Source organism: Durio zibethinus, chromosome 19, assembly GCF_047325235.1.
Source record: "Durio zibethinus cultivar Kanyao isolate XHJ-2024 chromosome 19, ASM4732523v1, whole genome shotgun sequence".
Taxonomy (NCBI): domain Eukaryota; kingdom Viridiplantae; phylum Streptophyta; class Magnoliopsida; order Malvales; family Malvaceae; genus Durio; species Durio zibethinus.
The window spans coordinates 20,734,756-20,742,627 of record NC_143180.1 but is presented as its reverse complement, the minus strand read 5'-3'; the positions used below and the strand labels follow the sequence as shown (position 1 = coordinate 20,742,627).

Here is a 7,872-nt window from a genome sequence, read left to right as displayed (position 1 = left end):
GCTACTGCTCCATCCATTGAAACAAAAACCCTTCTGAAATGGAAAGCTAGACTTGACTAGGGGTGACCAATTGTTCAGTTGGTCGATTCAATTCAGTTTAGAAAACTTAAAAACCAAAAACCGATTTAACCGAACCAAGTTATACAAAGCTAACATCATAAGTACGCTCTAGAATTCAACATCTTTGTCCAATCGAATTTACAACTAGAATAGTTCAACATCCTACACTCTTACTGTCAACTACTTCGTAAGAAAGCAGTAACATGTACATCCGAATCATACAAAGATGAAACAAAAGTTATATTCAGGAAACTGGTCTTAAGTAGTCACCTTCCAAACTTACCAATGCCTGAAATTCCCTCTCTACTTCCATCCACTTTGTTCCGATCACAATAAATCAGATGACAACATCCTTCTCAATCTTCGAGTGCTTGTCATTCACGAAGATAGCGTTCTCTCCAAGCACATAATGGTAGTCGGACATTTTTATGTGAGACAGATAGATGTTTTGGATTGGTCCACACTTCAAGAAAACCCCATGTTTTAGTACCTTGTCTACAACCCCTTCCAAAATCTCTCCTATGAACATCTTGAAGTTGATTCCACTGAAGACAACAGGGAAAAGCACATCCCCAGTGTTCTGTATAACTCTGCCCTCCCCAATGCTCTCCAGAGTTGTTACAGCCATGAAATATCCAAGATCCTTGGTGGCCTTCTTGCGAGCAAATTCGTCCGAAACCCAGACCACTATAGCCTTTTGGAGCATCAAGCCTTTGGCATCCAACCTGTCAGCAGGAATTATGACATTCCATGGAAACTGCACCTTGAGAAACATTCTGCAACTGCAATCAACATGGAAATGTCAAAAAAAAAAAAAGGCAATTCGCAATGAAACCAATGTCCTTAGAGTAAGAAGAAACAGCATATCAATCTTGAAGAATTCAAAAATCAACTTAGTCCTATCCCAATATCAAGTATGCTAAAGCCAGATTGAAAGAGATGAGTTTTTAAATAATTTAAAATTTACCAGATTGTAATGAAATATAACCCTACAATGCCCATTTCACATGATCAGCAACGCTCAATTCCACGAATATGGATTGCAGCAAACCCAGAATCAAAATAAAGCAATAATAAACAGATAGTTCCAGAGGAAAACTATGGCGTTTCCTTCAAGAACAGCCAAAAACTTTAAAACTACTAATAAATGCTAGTTTAAACCAACCAAAATTTCAAGAACCAATGTTTCACTCACTGATCATGTGACAAAAGTTTATAACCAAAGAAATTTCTTGACCAAAAAGATTCAGACGAGACAGAACCAAAAACAAAACCAAAATTCCATGTCAAGACAATCTTAATTTCCCAGAAATTTGATCAAAGCAAATGTTCAAAAACAATTAAGAAAAACCATCATTAATAATCAAATTTCCCTTCTAAAAATAATGACCAAACATGCCATAAAGACCCATACAAGCAAAACCCATTACGAATCAAAGTTTTGTGAATGTAAAAATCAGTACTATATTTCCAACCAACAAAACCATGAAAACTACAAAGTAAAGCATCAGAATCATTGACAAAACGACAAATTTAGAAGAAAAGGTAAAATGGCTTTTTTATGAGCAAATCAATGGTTGTAACTTAAAAAGGTTCAGATCAACGGTCCAAAACATTTTTCCTGGAATAGGTTACTTCAATCCTTTTCGAGCTTATTTTCAATTAAAAAACCTTTTGGCATTTGGCTTTGAGGCTAATGTTTTACCTTTTATTTTTTAAAGAAAAATACTCTTTCACTTATTTTTTCTTTATGTTTGATAAGAAAAATATACGTTTTGAATTTTTAGAATCTTTGAAATAAATTTATTTTTAATAATTTAATTGCCCAAGCAAAAAAAAAAATAGTATACGTGAATAAGATAATTAAAAATGATTTTTATTTTCATAATGTCCCAAAAAAGGATAAAAAAACGAAAATTCGTTTATCATTATTATTGTGTTGTGATCTAAACAAAACAAAGAAAATTTCAAAAATAAATTGAATATAAACTGTGTTGTATAGCAAATTTTAAAGAATATAAACTGAGTTACAATTGAGTCCAACAAAATTGATTTTGATTTGGTATGTCATTCTTTCTCTTTTTCTTTCTCTCAAACATGTGTGTAAGTCTCTTAAATTATTATTTAAAAACAATGTGATAAGAGTCAAAACAAATTAAGTTACTTGTAAATTATTCAGTTCAATTGATTTATTGTTAAATTAAGTTCAAATTCGAGCCAAACTCGAGCTACTCAAATAATGAGTCAAACTTAGTTTGAGTAGTTTAATACTCGAATCGATAAATTTGAGAGTCTAATAAGACTTTTATTTTTAATATATTTAATGTATTAACAAGTAAATAACAAAATTAGTGTTTAATATATTTACAATTTTACCTAACTTAATTGAGTTTATTGAGACAAACTTGAATGGCAAAATTAAATTACAAACCGTATTAGAAAATGAAAAATAAAATTTGATCTAACTAAAATCAAATTTTGAATCAAACCTAACAATCCATCAACTCAATTCGATTGGAATTCTATCCTACAAAACTAATAGTCATATTACTATGCCTCTTTATTTTCCTTCTTGTGTCCAACAGATTATCTTATGTGAATATATACTCCAAATATAAGAAAAAAATGAATATTACAAAAACATTAAAAATATTCTTTAATACCAACTGAAAAAATTACATCTTTTAATAATCATAAATGACACCGTCAAACGCTGGTATTTTTTTTCTTAATATATAATACATAAAGACTTAAATAAATGGACAGTATTCTATTTTTTTTTTTTTTTTTGGATAAGCTCAACTTGCTAATTAGTGAAAATATATGAATCTCATTTGGTGGAGCCATCATTGCCCCATGAACCATTGGAATCCATGTATGGTCGTTACCCTTCCTATCTGCTTTTTCAAGTTTTGTTTTTTGTATTTGGCACTTGCTAATTAAAATTCAAAGCCCTTTATTATTATTATTATTATTATTATTTTGGGTACAAGCACGAGGGAAGAAAGGGAACGAGCATAGGTTTGTAAACCTGGTTCACCCCTTCTTCCATCACAAGAGAGACACAATAAGCACTAAACCAAAAACTTTGAGATTTTAATTAAAATTCAAAAGTTTAAAAAATGAAAATAAACCAAAAGTTACCATATTAACATGGAATATGTAATAGGAATGCATATTTAGTTTTTTTTTTTTTTTTTTGGATAGGATGTATTTACTAATTCATTAAGTAAACTATATTAATTACTTTTGGAAAAATTTTTACAATAAATTCTAATGAGATAAACCAAAAGTTTGGACAAAGAAATTCGCTTTCCAATTTAAGCACTACAGATAACCAATCAATGGCAGTTTATGAAGCAAATAGGGTTCGTTCAATACACTTCTACTTGGCCGTTGAGCATTCAGGGTATGGTTTCCATCTGAAATAGACATGTCAAATGTGAATCATTTACAGATACAAAGAAGAGAACAAACTAATTTAAAAATGGCATAACTTGCCGATTTTGAGTCGACTTCAAGATGCAAGTATCAGCCTACGCAGAAGACTTGGGCATCTTATACTGCTTCTTAACAAACTAGGATGCCTCTGAATCTGCCCTGTGGCATAATATTCTCAGTAAAGCCTGGTTATCAGCACCTAGTTTGCCACTTGAAGATATTAAATAAAATATTACAAGAATCAAAACTCCATATAAGAATCTTATATAAAATAAATTCAATTCTAACTTTTTTACTTCATGTTATATCTCAATTTAGCTTACAAATTAAAGAATATATATATCAAATAATAAATAAAACATATATATTTTTATCTATTGTTCAAAATTTCTTATCAAACACATATTAAAAAAATAACATATTTACATATTTTTAATGTTTTCACTTTTTCCCCTTAAATTTTTTATCCATTAATTAAATCTAACATCAAGTTTTTTTGGTACTAAAAAATCTATGATGAAGAAAGATTTTTCATTTAAAACAAGAACAGATCACATAAACGTCAAAGATAACTTATATTGAATTTACGGTGAATAACATTAGGATTAGTTGCCTAGAATTTTGTTAGCTCAACACTCAATAAATCTGTAATGGTAAGGTTGCACTTTGTTTTGGCTTTTCATTAGCAACAACTACTTATGTATCTTTTTGCATTTGTTGAAATTGATAATAATATTATATGTCATTAAATCAATTATAAATCATATTATTGTTATAATTTATGAAATTCTAGCCAATATTTTTATAAAATTATACGTCATACTATATATTTTTGTATCTAGTTGCTTTTGTTGTTTTTATTGATATCACACAATATAATAATTTATTTAATTATGAAAAAACTGTTTATTTAAGGTCAATTATTGTTAAATTGGAACCCTTATAATTTTTATTTTATTTTATGCTTTTATGCTTTTATTTTAGATGCTCAATTTAATTTAATTTATGTAACATAAATTTTTTAATTATCAATTTAATTTTTTTAATAAAATTTTATTTAATATTTTTAATAAAAAATTCCCAAATTTTACCTACAAAATTTCATCTAAAGCCTCATTTAAAATGAATTGGTGTCACTGTACTTTGTCGTTTGGATCAAAAAGGCCCGATCTGGTTGTGTTTACATGGCATCAATGTAAGACTTAAACTCAATTGATGGGAAAGGCGGAAAGGGTATGGTGGTGATTGATATTTTTGCTTTTCTTTTTTAATTTAATTAATAAATTATGAAATAATTTTTTAATTTAATATAATGAAAATTTTTATTATATAACAAACTTATAAATAAATAAAATTATTATTATATTTTTAATTAAAAGTTATTATTTTATAAATTTTAATATTATATAAAAGATTAACTAAATATTATATTATAAACTAAACATAAATTTTAGTGTTATATTATATTATGTTAGTATTTTAACTAAAAATAGATAACTATGTCATTAATTAAAAATAAAGAAAAATATCATTTGATATATTATTATTTTTATTAGTTTTTAATTATTCATCAATAAAGTTATTATTTGATATAAAAATAATTTAATGAATTTTCAATTATTTATTAATTTTATAAATGTTAAATAATTTAAATTTTTTATTATATATAAATTTTAATCTAATATCTTTAATGATTATTTCTTTTCTAACTATAATTCAACTCACTTTCATTTGCATCTAAATACTTATATTCACAATTGATTTTAATATAATAAATATTGTATCTAATTTCACCATTATTTTTAATTTTACCTGAATCAATCTTATTACCCATTTAAATAGACTCTAAATTATTCTCATTACACTAAAGATGTCAATCTTATCCAAATTCGATGAAAATTTTAATTTTTTATCCTAATAAAAATAAAATAAATATTAAATTTTAAAAATTGATATTGAAATGTGTGTGATTTTAAAGTTTCACTTACAAAATTTTATTTAATTCATTTAAGTCTTTTTTGTTGTACCATAATGTTGATGATTCTTGCTTATAGTCCGACTTAAAATTTAAATGGTACCATGAACACGTTAAAAATGAATGGGCAAAAGAATTGGATTTCCATACTAGATAAAAGATTGGCTTGAATCAAATTAAATGAAAAAAAATTTTACATATATGTAAGAATTATTGTTTTATATATTGATTTGACCTACCTTCACCTGTCATAAAATTCTTTTTCTGGGAATATTCTATCCGAAATTGGCTTATTGAAAAGTCTTGAGTTGATTTCCTTATCAAATAATGAGATCAATGGTTCCATTCTACAAGAAATAGGGAGGTTGAGTTCAATTTCCTGCATCTTTTTCTCTTATAACCATCTACGTGGTTCTATTCCTGGAGAGGTTTGCAGCCTTTCCAAGCTCACTGGTCTTGGCTTGTCACAGAATAATTTCTCTGTAACTATTCCACCTAAAATCGGAAGGTTGAGTTTACTTTCTCTACTTCTCTTTGATGCAAACAATCTCACCAGTCCAATACCTATTTCTATTGGAAGCTTGCATAATTTGTCCCAACTTGTCCTAGTTGACAATAGTCTCAATGGTGCCATACCTAGAGAAGTTGGGATGATGAAGTCACTCAATATGCTTGATCTTTCAATAAACCAACAAACTGGTCCTGTCCCAACATCTCTGGGAAACCTAAGGAACTTGGTATGGCTTTATCTGTATGGTAATAACCTCTCTGGTTCTATCCCTAATGAAATAGGATAGCTTGGATCTCTTATCACAATGCAGTTGTTAAGTAATAACCTCAATGGTGTCATCCCTGCTTCCATAGGAAACTTAACCAAATTGTCTACTCTTTACCTTTTTGAAAATAAGCTTTCCGGTTCAATACCTCAAGAGATAGGGATGCCTGTGTCTCTTACAGAACTTATTTTCTTTGATAACAATTTCTCTGGTTCAATCCCTGCTTCCATAGGAAACTTGACCAGCTTATCTACTCTCTACCTTGATCAAAATATGTTTTCTGGTTCAATCCCTGCTTCAATTGGAAACATGACGAAGCTTGTGGGGTTAAGTCTTCTATATATCTTTTATCAGGGCCAATTCCTTCGTTCAGCAATCTTACTCATTTGGAATCACTCCAAGTATCGGACAACCATCTCGGTGGTCCATTACACGAGAATGTATGCCTCGGTGGACAACTCATATATCTTGGGGCTATCAACAACAATTTGACGGGTCTGAACCCATCAAGTTTAAGAAACTGCAAAAGCTTTTACAGAGTTAGGCTTAAAGGAAAGCAGTTGACAGGAAATATATCAGAAGCTTTTGGTATATATCCTAATTTGAATTATATTGCATTAAGCAACAACAAATTTTATGGTGAACTTTCTTCGGGCAATGCCATAGTCTAACAAGCCTATGAATCTCCAATAATAACATTTCTAGAAAGATACCACCTGAGCTCAAACATGCAACTCAATTACAAGAAGTCGATGTCTCTTCAAATCATCTCATGGGTGAGATTCCCAAGGAATTGGGAGCATTGACATTGATGTCAATCTTTTGCTAAGTGGTAACCAACTTTCAGGCAAAATTCCATCAGAGATTGGTGTTCTTCAAACCTACGACATCTTAACTTGGCATCAAACAATTTAAGTGGATCAATTCCTAATCGACTTGGAAAATGCTCTAAGTTATTGAACCTGAATTTGAACAAGAATAAACTTGGAGAAGGCATTCCAATTTCAATAAGCTACATATATGGTCTTGAAAATCTAGATTTAAGTCAGAATTTACTTATTGGGGAGATACCACAACAGGTTGCAAAATTACTTTCCTTGGAAATGTTGGACCTTTCTCACAATATGCTCAATGGTTCCATCCCAAATTCTTTTAATGATTTGCAAAGCTTGACTGTTGTGAATATCTCTTGCAATCAATTAGTAGGTCCTATACCCAACATTAATGCATTTCATGAGGCTTCGTTTGATACCGTAAGAAACAATAACGGCCTATGTGGTAATGCCACTGGACTAATGCATTGTGTCGTCGCTGCTGCTAGCAACAACGTTGGTCATAGAAAAGCACCAAGTTCATCATTTTCATTGTGCTTTCACTCTTTGGTCTTCTTCTTTTACTATTTATCATGGCTGGAAGTTTCTTTATTCTTTGCCAAAAGAACCGAACTAGAAAATCTGAGTCAATGGAGGCACAACTTGGAGATTTTTTCACATTGTTGGGATATAATAGAAGAATACTCTATGAGAACATTGCCACTGAAGATTTCAGCTCCAACAATTTCATTCAGGAGGCTAGGGAGCTGTTTATAAAACTGTGCTACCCATTGGTGAGGTGGTTGCA

The 7,872-nt window shown here is 29.7% G+C and overlaps 1 pseudogene; it reads right to left on the bottom strand.

The window, feature by feature from the left end:
• Nucleotides 1-304: 304 nt before the first annotated feature.
• On the bottom strand, nucleotides 305-835 carry LOC149513519 (DNA-directed RNA polymerase V subunit 7 pseudogene; annotated as a pseudogene).
• Between the last annotated feature and the right edge of the window lie 7,037 nt (nucleotides 836-7,872).